This window comes from Lygodium microphyllum, chromosome 4 (assembly GCF_053477565.2).
Source record: "Lygodium microphyllum isolate KBCC chromosome 4, Lygodium_microphyllum_v1.1.10, whole genome shotgun sequence".
Classification (NCBI taxonomy): domain Eukaryota; kingdom Viridiplantae; phylum Streptophyta; class Polypodiopsida; order Schizaeales; family Lygodiaceae; genus Lygodium; species Lygodium microphyllum.
Genome location: NC_141138.1, coordinates 181534254 through 181552156, shown reverse-complemented (window position 1 = coordinate 181552156; position 17903 = coordinate 181534254).

The following is a 17903-nucleotide window of genomic DNA, read 5'->3' as shown; positions in this document are numbered from 1 at the left end:
CTTCTGGCGATCAAGAACCCCTATTTCCACTGTCAGATCGCGAAGGACCACTCTCTCTCGGCGGAGGACCACTCATCCATTCTCTTCATGAAGTCGTGGAGTTACAGATAAGCTTGCCTAATTTTCTCATTCTTTCATTAAAAAAAAAAGGCTTAAGACAAAGCTTAAGAAGCTTTAAAAGCTTCTAATCTTCAAATCGACCTACAAGAGGAGGCGCCCGAAATTTTCGGCGGAAAAAACGGACCCCCCCCCCCCTCACGATCAGAAAACGGCGGCCTATTTCCTCCTTCTTAAGCTTATTAAGCTTAAGCTTAACTAATTAAGCTTAAGTCCCTCCATACTCTGCAAGTCAGTGAAGGCAGAGAAGTCAAAAAAACTCCGGGTCACGCACTCCAGAAGACAAGTTTCGCAAGTCGACACTAATCAAGTACTGCAAGTCCTGCAAGTCAGCTAAGTTCAGCAAGTTCACAACCCTGCAAGTCTGTTAAGTGTGCAACTCTGCAAGTCAGACTAAATCAGAACTGACTAACGCTCGAAACTCCTAGAAGACTTGTTCGTTTGCAAAAACTCAGAACTGGAAAGTTGTTCGCAGCAAGCTGTTTTACCTATCTGCAAGTTCGTTGAAGTACTTTCAGCAAACGGAGACAGAAATATTTCAGAATTTCTGAAAATTGAAGAAGAAAATACCCAAAATACATAGCCTTGTAACCCCAAATTTGAGCTACGCTCATCCCGCTAACTGATTTTGAGTGAGAAAGGTTTGTTGAGTTTTACAGGACGACTTCCCCACATATGGATGATCCTATGGCTGAAGACGACCTACCCGAGCCTACCATGGAACAAAAGCTGGATCTTATCATGTTACAATTGGACGAAGAGCGAAGAGCTAGGCAAGCCTTGCAAGCGCAATTGACAAAGCTACAAGGAGCGTCCACTGATAAAGAAGAACCTCAAGCTGAAGATTTGATACGCCGTACCATCGACGCCACTCTTGAAGCACAAACCATTCGCAAGGAATCCAAGATAAGTAAACGAAGTTTCAAGTTTCGCACTTTGAATGGCATAAGAGAAGGAAAGACTGTTTTATCATTCATTAGCCAGTTTGATGACTATTTCCATGAGGAAACTTATCCTGAGAAAGATAAAATCAAGTGTGTTACTAATCATCTGATAGATAGAGCATCACTTTGGTGGACTGTCGTCCGCAAGAGCATAGAATGTCCTGCTACATGGGAAGATTTCAAGAAGAAGTTCATGCAAAATTTTCTTCCACCGCAATTTCATGAGAAGGCAATCAAGCAATGGGATTTACTTCAACAACGCGATCGTGAGCCTATTCCGCAGTATACAGAGCGTTTTTGGAATGCACTCCTACAGCTACGCATGCTTGAAGATGTACCAGAGACGACACATAAGCGGAAGTACATGTCTGGACTTCTTGGACATTACTACGCTGAGGTGAATATGTTCAAGCCTACTACTCTTGAAGATGCCATCTCCTTAGCTCACGACACTGAAGATAAGTTACGTGGAAGAGATCGACGACCACAGCCATTCCAAGCAAACGGTAATTATGGATCTAAACAATTCAATTCAAATTTCAGAAGGTTTAATCCAGCTCGTTTTTCATCACCATCTTTTCGCAAGAATTGGCCTAAACCACCCGCATTACCATCCACTGTCAATCCAAACCCTAAGCCTATTCAACAAGCAAATCCAAATATACCCAGACTCCCAGCCATTGCAAATAATGTGACCAAAGCCAAGCCTATCGTATGTTACAAGTGTCACCAGCCAGGCCATCTCGCAGCAAATTGTCATTCAAAGAAGCCATCAGCACATATCAACTACCTTGGAGCTATGGACGAGGACGAACATGAGGATATGCCGGACTTCACTGAAGAAGAAGATGATCCTACTACTACTTCCGACACTTTACCAGGTATGCCTACTTTACATTCATTGTTGACTATGAAATGTATGGTGCATGGAAAAGAAAGAATTATATTGCATGATGACGGTAGTACGCATGACTTTATTTCAGCAAAATTGGTAAAGGAATTGAAATTGCATACTGTACCTACGCACTATCGCATAAAAGCTGCATTTTTAGGCACTAGGTACAATGGCACACAAGAAGTTCAAGATTTAGCAATTCAAATTGGTCCATATATTGAAAGAAGAAATTTCTTAGTTGTCCCATTACAGTCTAGCGACATTATTCTAGGAATGCCATGGAGACACCAACATAATCCCAATATAGATTATTCCACACACACAATGAATATTAATTTTCAAGGAAAATCTATTACATTATTTGGTATGCATGCATCTCATATGTTTCCACTGCTTTCGCACACTCAAGCAAAACGTGCACTACGCAAGAATACTAAATCATATCTCATTTGGGTGAATGAATTGCACGCAAAAGAAACTCATATGCACCCTAGGCATAAGGAATTTCTTGCATATTTTAAGGATTGTTTTGCAGAAGACCTACCACCAGGTTTACCACCATCACGTCCAGAAGACCATAAGATTGACCTAATACCTAGCACACAACCACCTTGCAAAGCCCCATATAGGCACAATCAAATAGAGCAAAAAGAAATCCAGAGTCAAGTAGAAGAATTACTAAATAGAGGCTTAATTCGACCTAGCAGTTCTCCATTCGGTGCACCTGTGCTCCTAGTCAAGAAAAAGAATAATACTTATCGGATGTGTATTGACTACCGAGCATTAAACAAGATCACTGTAAAGAATAGGTATCCTATACCTAGAGTTGATGACCTTATGGACAAACTGCAAGGATCTTCTATATTTAGTAAAATTGACCTTAAATCTGGATATCATCAGGTGAGGTTAGATAGATCCGACATATTTAAAACTGCATTCAGGACACAGTTTGGCCATTACGAATTCTTAGTTATGCCATTCGGATTGACTAATGCACCTGCTACTTTCAGTAGAATGATGAATCGTATTTTTCTAAAATATCAATATTGTGTGATTGTTTTTTTTAATGATATTTTAGTGTTCAGTCAAAGTGAAAAAGAGCATTATGAGCATTTATCATTAGTTTTTCAATTACTGAAAGAAAATCAATTGTTTGCAAATCCTGACAAGAGTGAATTCTTTAAGACAGAAATAGAATATCTAGGTCATATTGTATCAGAAGAAGGAATAAAAGTTGATCCTAAGAAAATTGATGCAATACTGCATTGGCCTATTCCTAAAAATGTTCATGAATTACGTTCATTCCTTGGTCTTGCTAGTTTCTATAGGAAGTTTGTACGTAATTTCTCATTACTTGCTTTACCACTGACCAAACTTCTTAAGAAAGGCATTGTTTATCAATGGACTGAAAACCAGCAGAAATCCTTTGATTTACTTAAACGTGCATTGACCAATGCCCCTGTCCTACAATTGCCTGACTTTAATAGACCATTCTTTCTAGTTGTGACCGATGCTAGCGGATCAGGAATAGGAGCCGTGCTAATGCAAGACAACCATCCAATAGCATATTCTAGTTCTAAGCTGAAACCCTCTGAGCTCAAATATTCCACCTATGACAAGGAACTCTTAGCAGTTGTACAAGCATTGAAACAATGGAAACATTATTTAATGGGTTCAGAATTCATGATAAAGACCGACCAGCAAAGCATTAGACATCTACTTAGCCAACCCCAAATTTCTGACCGCCATATCAAATGGGCTTCATTCATTCAAAGTTTCCATCCTATCATTCAATACCAACCTGGAAAAGAAAATGTAGTTGCTGATGCATTGAGTAGAAGACCTGCAATTCATAACATTTCTATCATCTCTTTTGATTCTTTGATTGCTATGAAAGACACATATCACCAGGATATTACTTTTCATTCTGATTGGCAAAAATTAGTTCAAAATAATTTCATTCCTGTTGATTCATTGTCATATAATGATGGATTCATGTTCTTTGAAAAGAGACTGTGTGTTACTATTCCATTCCGATCTTTTATCTTGAATGAAATTCATTGTCCCCCATATCAAGGTCATAGAGGTATCATTTCTACATTACGCATGTTAACTGAAGATTTTTATTGGCCGCATATGGATGCAGATGTGTCTAATTTTGTTTCTGAATGTCTGATTTGTCAAAGAATAAAGAGACATCATGGTAAACAGTATGGGTTATTAATGCCTTTACCTATTCCATCTAAACCTTGGGAACATATATCTATGGATTTCATTACTGGCTTACCAAATACTAAATCTAACCATGACATGATTTGGACAATTGTAGATAGATTTAGTAAGCAAGCATATTTCATTGCATGTAAGAAAACTTTAACAGCATCACAAGCAGCACAGTTATTTTTGAAAACTATTTTTACTAACCATGGATTGCCGAAAGTGATTATTTCAGATAGAGATTCTAGATTTTGTAATAATTTCTGGATTACACTGTTTTCAAATCTAGGCACAAAGATTGATTTTTCATCTGCATTTCATCCAGAAACAAATGGACAAACAGAAGCCACAAATAGCACTATTTTAGATCTTTTACGTGCATACACTATCTCTAAACCTCAAACATGGGATACTCATTTGCATTTATTACAGTTTGCTTACAATAATACACCGCACACATCTACAAAGAAAGCACCTTTTGAAGTTATTTATGGACATAGATTATCTACACCTGTTGCATCTTTGTCAAATAGAATACAAAGTGCCGATGATATTGCTGTTATGCATAATACTATTTTTGATGAAGTAAAGGATATGATTGCTAAAGCCCAACAATCATATACCAAACAAGCCAACAAGAAAAGACAAGCCATGAATTTCAAAGTAGATGATTATGTTTGGCTTAGAATAGAAAAGCGTAGACTGCAAAGTGTAGATAGACATCCAGTTGTCAAATTAGCCCCTAGATTCTACGGACCATTTAGAATCATTCATAAGATTAATGACAATGCATTCAAGTAAGAATTACCATCACATTGGAAAATTCATAATACATTTCATATTAGTTTATTGAGACCATTTAGAGGACAATTACCTATCCACCCTGTCTATGAAAACCCACCTTTACTAGAGGAAGAGACTGAAATACTTGAACCAGAAGCCATCATAGACACTGATTACATGACCACTAGAACTGGCCGAAGGTACTCTAGATATCTCGTGAAATTTAAGAACCATCCTGTAGAGGAAGCACAATGGATGCACGCTAGAGACCTAAATGCTTTCCCCACTCTGTTAGCTCCACATTGAGCTAATAGCAATTGAGGTCAATTGCTATCCCACCCCGGGGGTATGATGCCAGGAGGCATATTCCACGGTGGATTCCGTGAGGTTTTACGGTGGATTCCGTAAACTTAGATGACCGAGGCTCATACGCAAAGAGGATTCTTTGTGCGAGAAGTTGATGGGGACGCCTGTCCTTTTCGGGCGTTTCATTAATTTAGTGTGTACATGGGTGATTCCATAGCGGGTGATTCCGCAAAATGCATATTAAATTAATAAACGTTTATGAGTTTAGAGTGCGCACTCGTAATAAATTAAGGTTAGGATTTATTTCTAACCAGTTGATTTATTTATGTAGCTGAAGACTGCTAGGTATTCACTTTTGTCGGTTTAATTGTGTTATTTTACTAACGATTGTGAATGCTTCAGTTGATGTGTAGAGATAGCAGCAGTGGCGGAGGAAAGCATTGGAGTCTAGCGGGTTTCCGATCTTTCGACTATATTTTGATAGGCGCCACACCTATATTTTGATTATGTCTATAGAGACATCGACTATTTATTATTATTTTGTATGTGCTTATGCGCCTGGATATGTTATTTTTATTTGGACATTGAGATTGGGCGTGCCAGACTCTTTGGGCACCGTCCATTAGCTTTATTTTCCTATTTTTGGTAGAAAGCAAACTCAAAAGCTAAAAGCTTGTATATTTTTGTAATTGGGCTATTTTTGAGCAAAAAGATTGAAAATATATATTAAATACATGCTTTGTGAAGCGCTCACACAAGGCATGGGGGAGATTCAACCCAATTTGTCTCTTGTCTCATGTCGTGCTTGCTTTCACATTGATTTTTGTGCTAAAAAGTAGAGTGCTTTGTTCTTGGGGACCTTTGGGAATTCGCTACGTGAGCTACTTGCGTCCGATCTGCGCACCACTTCCGGATGGGCTACTAAGATGTGTCCTACAAGGGAACAGGTGGACACGTTATACATTCCCTCTACAAGATTCTTCTTCTTCAGTTGTGCATTAAACCATTCCTTTCTCTTCACAATCTGTTTGTCATAACAATCCATTGCTTGTTGCCTATCCAACTGTAGGGTATGCAAGTTCAGTCCCTTATCAATTCCCAATTCTGTTTGATCTAACTGATGCTTTCTTACAAACTCCATCGTAGGAAACATGACATTCATAGGTAATAAAGCATCTTGACCATATACTAACTGAAAAAGGGGTGAATCCTGTACTTGTCTTATGCATTGTTCTACAAGCCCACAAAGCTTGATGTAGATAATTGTCCCAATCTTTAGGATGATTTTTCACCAACTTAAAGAGAATCTTCTGTAATGTTCCATTGAATGCTTCCACCAATCCATTGTACTGAGAGTAATAAGGAGTAGAAAATCTGTGTTTCAAGTCTACTTTCCTTGTCAACTCTCTCAATAGCTTATTTCTAAAGCCAGGACCTTGATCTGTCACTATTTCTAGTGGTATCCCAAATCTGCAGCATATATCCTCCATGAGGAACTGAGTTACATCCTCTTTCTTGCAATTCCTTGTAGCCTTAGCTTCAAGCCATTTGGTCATATAAAAAACTGCAGTAATGATGTAAGACTTTTCTATTTGTGTATCTGGAAAAGGTCCAATAAAATCCAAACCCCACCTTTCAAAGGGACCATAGGCAACAATGGCTTTAACAAGTTCTGGAATTAGTACCCTTTTTGGATATGACTGGCAAGCATGACAACTTTTACTCCAATGAGCAACATCAGACACTTAGACTAGGCCAAGTAAGTCATGCTAGCAAAATTTTCCTTTTGATAAGCTCAAAACCAAAATGGCCACCACATGCTTCCTCATGGGCAGGAAGATAAATAAGCAAGAATCTCAGAACTATCTAGCACCCTTGTTAGTACATTATCAATCTGCTTCATGTACAATTGATCATTTATGAGCACTTATGCCCTGGCCTTTCTGATAATGGCATACCTTTTGTATTTATTAGCCAATGACTTTAACTCCCCAGTTTTTAGAAACTCTTCAATGAGGTGAGGCTTTCTCTATCCTCATATCTAGGATTATCCACCCTCATGGTAGCAACATACTGGGAAAGAGCATTTTTAGCCAATTCATGAGCTCTACGGTTTTTTTCCCTACCAACATGCCAAATTTCAAATTTTTGCAACTGCCTCATGAGGCCTTTTATCTTAAATAGCTAGTCCTTCAAAATATCTTTATTGGCTTCTCAAACATTTTGAACCTGTCTAACCACCAACATAGCATCTTCTTTTGAAACTATCATTTTGTATCCCAACTGAATACATTATTTAAGACTAGCATTTAAACTCATATATTCAGCTTCATTGTTACTTTATATCTCTTTACTCTCTTGACTTCCAGAAAATATTTCTCTATTTTCAGCATCCATAATGACAAAACCCAATTCTTTTTGTAATTGCCATAAAAAAACAAAGTAGCATCTTTATCCTTCATCTCCTCATGAATTTGTGGATGCAGAATCAGTTTCCATCTTATAATGCTTGCACTTTCAACATGTTCTTTATAATTCAAGATATCAGCCAAGCTAGCTCTTAGAGCATCCTCCTTCAAACATGTAACTTCAAATTCTTGCAAAGCCAACAGCCAGTAGTAACTCTTGGAGCATTTTCAGCAGATCGCAAAACTCGTGGAAGCAACTGGGAACCAGTAAGTACTACAAATGGTTTTTGAATCAAGTATGATTTCCATCTTTTAACTCCATATACTGGTCTCCATACCAACAATTCTTCTTCCATCCAAGCTTTTTAAGTCGCTCCAATGGATCTGCTTATATAAAACACCGGCCTCATATCAGACATCCCTTTTCCCTTCTGCATTAGAATGGCTCCCACTGCATTTTTCCCAACACTAATTGTAACGTGTCCACGTATTCCTTTCAAGACACGTCTTAGTAGTCCATCGGAAAGGAGGTCTAGAAAGCTCCGCCCGGCACTCCCATATTCTGGCCGTTCCCACTTAGGAGCGACCTGAATCAGGGTTTTCCCTATTGGTTATTTCCTAAACGGCAACTAGCGTCGAACCCCAAGCGAACTACTTTACGCAAAAATGCCAGGGCCGAAGCAGATTCACAGTGCACTTGGTTCAAGGAGAATGGGAAACGAGAGGGATGCAAGGCTCAACCTCTCTGCCATAAGGCATAGTCCCATTCCATTCCCCTAAAACAACATAAATCCGGGATTATTATCACATAGACTCTAGGTCAGCGCCTTTGCTATTCATTTCCTTTAATTGAAAATACCTTCTTGTTGTCCCTTATGATTGAGAAAAGTTCTCTGCCAATCGGGATCACCCATCCATAGGACCGACCCATGGCCACATCCATCGCACTTTCCTCAAGTTGTTTTAGTTGTCTAATTACCTACCACATTTAGTTGGACATGCATCAAGCAGCTTCCTTAATTAACCCATTAGGCACTGGTTCCTTCACATAATCTTAGCACTTGACATAGAAAAGCAGTGTCAAACAAGTTCCTTTTCAACAGGTTATCATTTTTATCTTTGAAATACAATCATAAAGTCCAGCTTGTAAGCTTATCCATAATCCGCCCGAAGGCTATCCAACAATCCACAAGGATTACTAATCCAAGATTCCGCCCGTAGACTAGTATGTGGGCCTTGAGATCCAATCCCAAGTCACGTTGGCCTCTTGTGCAGGGCCCGGAAGGGAGAGATTTACGGCTAGAGCCCCCCTGGCACCCAAGCATCCTCCTGCTCCAAGTAGTGCTCAATGGAGAGACCTCATGCGGGGGGTTTGGTCCACCTTCCCGGTGCGATTAACAACCCCCTTGGTTAGGGTCAGGCATACAGTCAGGGGTAACTGAGGCTGCCTCTCCCTTCCGGCCTTCAACCTGAAGCATTAGATATCTTTTCAACCTTTAGTTCCTTGGGCAAACAAAGCATACAGTGCTCTCTAAACTATTACAAGCACAATTATTTCCAGTGGTCGTTATTTGGCCAACTACTAAGGAGTGAATCCTTCTCTCTAAATGCATCCAGCATTCGATTCCGGGATCAATTGCAACTTGGCAAGATCCCCAAGGTTTTGTTTGATAACCTGTATGTCCTTGGGTTAGGGCCATACCCTATTAACCCAACTTAACGAATACCTTAAGTTCTATTAACAATAAATATGTTACTCCCAACTATTGATTGGTCCTTTTCTTCCAAGTAAATATCTAATTCCCTTATCTTGGTCACTTTTCCCAAGAAAGGTGTTATAACAAGATGACTACTCATCCTCTTGCAAGATAAACTTGCACAAGAATCTGCCAATCTCATTCCGAGGAATTGGCCATTCCCTTGTGATTAAACCACAAGATCATGCGACTCTGCAACTTGTTGCACAAGTGTCGCATCTAATCCATGGGACTATTTTACCCATCGAGCGGCGTATTCTAAACATGAAATCATGATTAGATAGGAAACATGTTTTTAGGGTGTCTTCATATCCAATCCATTCCCGATTGCACTAGGCCGACATCGTCGGTCCTAGGGTTCCAACTCAATCCGAATTTCATCTTTTTAACGAGTGATCCTTAGGGTAGAAACCCTAGATCGTTTCTTGTAAGTACATCCTATCATCCCTACATTCTGTGAATGTGGGCAGGACTTAGGAATATGAGAGTTTCGACTTAGCAATAAGGCATCTAGGTCAAGTCCTTAACATGCAAACCCCTAGTTAGCACTTGGAGTATATTGTATCGATTAAACCATCCTAAGAAATTGCTTTGCAGTTTAGGTGTTTAGGGTAAACCAATTTTACTTGTCTATTCCTAAAGATATTGTCTTGATCAAAGAGGGGAAAAACTAGTTGCATTATGATACCATTCCTGTAAGCACATGATTCATTGCCTATGTATGATTAGATTTACAAACCCTAGCTTTTCTGGTGAAGCTCAAAGTGCATGTTAAGTTACGACACAATTCCCATTGATCCTACTAGGACATGCATTCACGATTTATGCCACTAAGATTTTAGGGTTTTATGTTAAAACGAACCATGCAGCCTTTCCCTAACTTCATTTCTGAATGAAATATTCGTACGCAACCTTTCCTAACTATAACGTAGTTGAACGAGATTTATGCCAATTGACTAGAGTTAACCTACTTCATGCAGCCCTAGAATCATTTCCAAGTCTTGCGAATTCCTACGGTTGTTAGAAACCTTCTTTAATGAATCATTGCGAAGAAAGAGATGTCTAATAATGCGACATGCAATTTAATCTTTCCATGCATAATCAAAGTGTACTACAATAATTTCAACGTTGTAATGATGGTCATTAGTTGATCTAGATTCGTTACTTTGCAATGCATAAAAACAACTTGCTAAGAATGCAAAGACATCTTATGTTCTTTTTTTCGTTCGTTTCATTGAAAATACAAATGACCGATTCTTCAATCGTGAGTTATTTCCTTTAAAATAGCCAATGTATTTCAATCGCAAAAGTGCATCTTACTCCTTGAATTAACCATGCAATTGCAATATTTCGACGTAAATAAAAAATAGGAAGAAAACCTAGACTTGTGGGCTCAGTGAAATGTCCACATGAATGTTAGAGATGATCCTCCTACGGTTGTGCCTTGTGCCTTTTAGGGGCCATCGTGAATTCAACCTTCTTGCCTTGGCCACAGACTTATGATCTTGGCCCATTCTCCCTTGTACACGCGAATCCCTTTGAGGTACGGCTCCTTGACCGAAGTACCGACTTGTGGAATTGGGCTTTAGAAGGCCTTAGGATTCGGAGCTTGGGCCTTCTTTGTTAAAAAATCCTGAGGGTTTACAGAAATTATGGGAAAAATCGAGTGGGAAGTGCTTTGTAGCTCCCTCTCCTTCAAAGCCCTGGAAAGGCGTATTAGGGAACTAGTGGGAAGGCCTTATAGGCTTCCTCCTCGAAGCTTGGAGAAAAGAAAAGTTATCTTTAGGAGGGTTCAATGGAAAATCCCTTAAACCCAGCAAGGAGATTGGCCTTGTGATGGATGCAATGAAAAAGGGCTTTAAATTCGGGTTTGCAATGGACTTTAATAGGGACACCACGGGTAGGACTTTACAGTCGGGAAAGAAAATGGATTTTGGGGGATTCAAGGGAAAGGGGACTTGAAAATTCCAGATATAAAATGGCCTTCACGGGAAGGGATAAAATGGCTTTTAAAGGACTTATGTGGGAAGGGGTTTAAAAGGAAACCAGGGGGTAAAAAGGCTTTGTGGAAATGCTATGGAAAGGGCTTTAAAAACCTGGGATAAGGTGGGTTTTGGGGGATGCAAGGGGGGAAAGGGGGCTTAAATTCCGGGGGGGAAGGGGTGTTAAAAAAAACCACCTTATATGGAGCAATGGAAAAGGGGGCTTAGAGAGCCCCCTTAGAAGCTTCTGGGATGTAGTACATGGCATGGAGGAAAGAGGATGGGAGCTTGATGGCGGCCACAATCTTCAGGCGGCAGCGAATCCAGACGGCGCTGGCGACAGCTCAGGCTTCAGGCGGCAGCAGCAGCTAACGCACCACGACACTTGGTGCCTTCTTCAGCTCCCTCCTCTTGTGACAATGGTAGCACAGCTGTACTTCTCACCTCTCTCCTGTCAGCCTCATGACTCCCTCTTCCTCCACCCCATAGAGGGGGTTTATATAGGACAAGGTGGGGAGAGCTCCCTCCCACCTGGTGCCCCGCATGGCTATCCTCCCCTCCACCTCTCAAGTTCCCATTTTAGTCCATCTCCTTCCCTTAGCCACGCTTCAGCTAGGGGAAGGTAATAAAAAAATTGCAATAAATATAGCATTATCATCCTGACCTCCTCCCAAGAGGATGTTCACCTACGGCTATGCGGGTTTTTAAACCTTGGCCCCATTTGGCCAGTGGAGAGTCATGATACGTCGCATACAGATTGCATCGTCCATAACTTCAATGCCGACATTGTCATTTGCATGAGTCTCACGTGGCTAGTAATATTTTCCAATAGAAATATTACACTAATGCTAATGAAGAAAGGTTCATCCTGTTGAGAGAGAGAGAGAGAGTACGAGAGAGATACACAAGACATGCTCCCAAAGAATGATTCATATTGATGTAGAGTTAGTATATATATGTGAGACCCAAGTCAAGTGAGAGATGATATATATAGTTGTAACATCCCCACTCAAACAAAGGCCTCTGGCTGCGAGTGAAAAAACACTTGGGGAGAACAAGGGAAAAACTCGAGCCCTTACACATACCTACGATACAAAAATGATTTACTATTAAGTTTTCTTGAATACAATGATATATGCCTCAATCACTGAGACAAGAACTTGGAACAATACCAAGTGCATGTCTTAATGAACTAAAGCGAGCTTCACTAAGAGCTTTTGTGAAGATGTCTGCAACCATTTGATCACTGGGACAATGCTCCACCATAATGGAACCTTTCTTGACTTCATGTCAAACATAATGATAATGAATAGCAATATGCTTTGATTTACTATGTTGTATATAGTCTTTGATAAGACTAATAGCACTTTGGTTCTTGCATCAAAGAGGTGTACTAGATGATGAAGGATGTCCTAAATCTGCAAGTAGTTGTCGAAGCCAAACTAGCTCGGGAGCTATTAATGATGCAGCAACATATTCGGCCTCAGTTGTAGAAACCGCAACACATCGTTGTTTCTTGCTAGACCAAGAAACCAAACATCCATTTACAAAGAAACAATTCCCACTTGTTGATCGCATGGATAAGATACATTCTTGTTTGGGTATTCAAGTTCAACGACACCGACAACAAGGCATTCTTCTTCTTCGCCAGACAAAGTTTATTAATGATATTGTTAAGAAGTTTGGGTTGACAAATACGCACTCTGCCAACACTCCCATTCTTTCGAGCTCTACCAAGGGTACATCTACAACACGCAATGAAGAATCAGCCATTCATCAACCTTTTGCTAATCTTGTTGGTTGTCTTCAATTTATTGGTTTAAACACAAGACCAGATATCTTATTTGCAGCTAACTTTTTGGGACAGTATCTTTCTTCCCCTTCCACTATTCATTGAAGTGCTGCAAAACGTATTCTTAAGTACCTCAAGGGTACTAAGGAATTTGGTCTTATTTATCGTCGTTGAGAGGATTCTTCTTTATCTTCTTCAACTTCTCTTGACCTTATTGGATATACAGATGCTGATTGGGCAAGTTCACACTTATCCATGCGATCTACAAGTGGGAATTGTTTCTTTGTAAATGGATGTTTGGTTTCTTGGTCCAGCAAGAAACAACGATGTGTTGCGGTTTCTACAACTAAGGCCGAATATGTTGCTGCATCATTAGCAGCTTGCGAGCTAGTTTGGCTTCGACAACTACTTGCAGATTTAGGACATCCTTCATCATCTAGTACACCTCTTCGATGCAATAACCAAAGTGCTATTAGTCTTACCAAAGACTATATACAACATAGTAAATCAAAGCATATTGCTATTCATTATCATTACGTTCGACATGAAGTCAAGAAAGGTTCCATTATGGTGGAGCATTGTCCCAGTGATCAAATGGTTGCAGACATCTTCACAAAAGCTCTTAGTGAAGCTCGCTTTAGTTCATTAAGACATGCACTTGGTATTGTTCCAAGTTCTTGTCTCATTGATTGAGGCATGTATCATTGTATTCAAGAAAACTTTATAGTAAATCATTTTTGTATCATAGGTATGTGTAGGGGCTCGAGTTTTTCCCTTGTTCGTCCCAAGGGTTTTTTCACTCGCAGCCAGAGACCTTTGTTTGAGTGGGGATGTTACAACTATATATATCATCTCTCACTTGACTTGGGTCTCACCTATATATACTAACTCTACATCAATATGAGTCATTCTTTGGGAGCATGTCTTGTGTATCTCTCTCTCTCAACAATGATACCATGTTGAGAGAGAGAGATAGACGAGAGAGAGAGACACACAAGACATGCTCCCAAAGAATGATTCATATTGATGTAGAGTTAGTATATATAGGTGAGACCCAAGTCAAGTGAGAGATGATATATATAGTTGTAACACATCCGAGTTTGGAGACATATGAACTAACAAAGTACTTAACTTTTCTTTAATTTGTAAGAATGCATCCTCTTCAACTTGCATCCAAACTAAAGGATCCCTTTGAGTTGCTTTCTGTAAAGGATATACATATTCAGCCAGCATATGGAATGACCTTGATAGATACCTCAACTTTTGAACAAAGCTCATCAGTTCTTTTACAATTTTTGGAGAATCCATAAGAAGTAAAGCCTCCACTTTACTAGGCTCATGTGAAATACCTTTAGTAGACACTTCATGATCAAAGAGTATCACTCTAGTTCTCGCTATCTTAAATTAATCAGGGTTCAATTGACCACCATCCTCATCAAGTCTGCAAAAAACTTCATCAAGCTTTTTAGAGTGTAAGGCCCTTGAGCTGTACACACAAAAGTCATCCATAAATACCCACAAAGATTTCCCAATGAAAGGGGAAAATACCCAACTAACCCATCTTGAAAAGCTGGCGTATGCATTCATCAGACCAAAAGGCATCATTCCATAAAAGAAGCATTCGCATGGGGTAATGAACGTTGTTTTCTTCTCATCTTCTTCTGCTATTCTGATTTGGAAATATCCAAAGTATCCATTGCACACACTGTAAAATTCATGACCAATCACTTGATCCAATATATCATCCTGAAAGGGAAGAGGATAATAGTCCCTCTTAGTAGCTGCATTAAGAGGCTCGAAAACAACACATACTCTCCACTTTCAATTCTTCTTTGGTCTGATTACAACACAAGACACCCATTCTGCATCATCAATAGAATAGATAAATTTAGCATCAAGCAACTTCTTAATTTCAGCTTTAAGTACATTTTCCTGAATTGTACCAAGTCTTCTAAGTTTTTGAGCCATTGGTTTACACCCTTCTTTTAGTTTGATACGGGGCATAATGCTGTTAGTATCCCTTAGTTGGTGGTATTTTATAGCAAACAGTTTTGGGTCTTTCTAGAAAATGGCTGAATATTCATCTCTTTCATCATTAGTCAAGTCATTTCCCAACATATTCATAAGCTTAGGAAGTCCAACATTCATTTCAGGTTGCTGATCACATGTTTCCTTCATAAAGTCTGCACTTTGTGCAGCAATATTTACCACATTTTCCTCTTTTTTTGAACCGTGGATTGACAGCTTGAAGAGATCAACATCCCTAAAGAGTAGGCTAGCTTCCCATTCTCTATCTTCCACATCAAGGATGGAATTTTTTGAATCACCACTTTTATCACCTCCAACATCACTTTCATGTCCACTTTGAATGACAAACCCTATTTTCATGTCAAAGATCACCCTCTTATGAACTGGCTTTTCTAGATAGAGTTCAAATTGACCTCTATACCAGTCTTGTCTAGATCTCATACCAATAAACCACGGTCATCCGAAAATGAGAGGATATGGCCCAAGTTTGGCAGGCATAACATGGAAATCCAAACATGCTCTTTGACCTCCAATGTTGATCTCCAAGTTCTCAATGACTCCCAAGCATTTCACTTTTGAGCTATTTGCCATTTTAACCTTAAACAGTGACTTCCCTGTCATTTGAAGATGCATTTGCAACATTGCTTCTTCAGTGATTATACAAACTTGGGCACCACCATCAACATAAACTTGATCAATTTTCCTTACATGTATCCATGCATCCATGACATGTATAATTTTTTTCACATCTGATAGGTATACCACTACAACATGCCCAGTTTGGGTTTTTCCTTTCCTGATGCTAACCAAACCATGCCATTTCCTCCTCAAAGATGAGTTCATCTGCAGTAGGTGACCATATGTAACATTGGCCTTTTTACCCTTTAAATCCTCAAGTAGGTTGTAAGGAACTTGATTGACTCCCAAAGAAAAGTCCCCCATTTGAATCTTCCTTCGTTGTCTAGCTTTCCTGGTAGTTTCTGGATTATCTGCAACCTATTTTTCCTTTTTAATCCTTGCTACCCTTTGAGTTTCAGTTTCAGTGTCCCTCTCTTTGACTCTCTTATGATAAAAAACATCTGCATTTTCCCCATCATCAGACACACTGGTTTCAATGAGATTCATACCCAATGTGCCTTCATTAGGTCATCTTTCCAACTATTGCCTAGCTGGTTCAATGAGATTCATACCCGATGTGCCTTCATTAGGTCATCTTTCCAACTATTGCCTAGCTGGTTCAATGAGATTCATACCCGATGTGCCTTCATTGGTCATCTTTCCAACTATTGCCTAGCTGGTTCAAGTGGCCTTTGTTCCTATTGAGGTCTAGCATCTTTCCTAGCATTCCCTTGTGGCATGGGATACATCTTCTCTCCTATTCTTATTCTTGGATAAGGGCAATTAGGAGCAATATGACCTCTCTCCTTGCAATTAAAGCATTCAAAGTTTTCCCATCTATTCCTTGGTCCTCTAAATATAGGTTGCATTTGAGGTTGCCTTGCCTGCAATAGGTTCATAATCAAATTCAGATTTGCCAATTGTTCCTGCAATTTATTAATCACATCATCATCAAGTTTCCTATGACCTTGTTGAGTCCCATTCTCTGCTCTTTCAAGTGCCCCAAGAAGATTTACAACTTGATGTCCTGCATTTCCTGCAACATTGTCAGCTTGATGAGGCCATAAAAATGCATGCACAGCAATACCTCTTGATTTATTTGACCTCAATTGTATTTTCCTTTGCTTTTCCTTGGCTATTTTGATAGCATATTCATATGTATCAGGGTCTTTGATCAGAATTTTTTCTCTAATTTCAGGTTTGAGCAATGAAATAAACTTGGCCTTTTTTCAAGAACATCATGGGAGGTTGCTCCATATTTTGTGCAATTTCTATCCACTTTGCTTCAAGTCTTGCTGCAAATTTAGACACTTCCTCATTTTCTCCCTGAAACATCTTCTTCAAAGATTTCCATAATCTTTCACGAGTTTTCTTAGTTGCAAAATTTATAAGCAGCTCATTTTTTACTTCATTCCAATTCACCCTTGTCTCTTCATTCAGTGAGTTCCACCATAATCTTGCAGAACCTTCAAGCAGCATGCTGATCATTCGAAGCTCATCTGCATCAGTGTCTCTTCAATCTTGGTAAGCTATCCACTCTAATCTTTGTCAAGAATCACGTGGTGGAGGGAGTTGCTCAAGATGCTGCACCGAACACACACAGAATGCACAAGGAGAAGCTCACTCAAGAGACAAGAAGAGAGATGGAGGCCAAAACGTTTTCTTGCTGATTTCTTCTTCTTCTTCCACACACTTTTCAATGTACACAAAGTATAGATAAGATACAACATAAAGGAAAGTGGCCTACAAGTCAAACAATGCATAACCGACTACACTAGTCGCTATAACTATGCCAGTAGTAAATAGGCGTAACAACCTGAATATAATAAGTAACGAGTTAGTGGCCATGTGAGAGTCATAATGACCACCAACGTGCTACGTGTAGACATGTGGACCCACCTAACCAGGCGGTCCATCTTCAATGTCCACATGTGTTGAGCTTGTCATCTCAACACTCCCCCTCAAGCTCAACTGCATCTCTGCAACTCCAAGTAAGCTTCAAAACTTTTGAAGCTTCTCTGTACCCAATGCCTTTGTGAAGATGTTAGCTATCTGA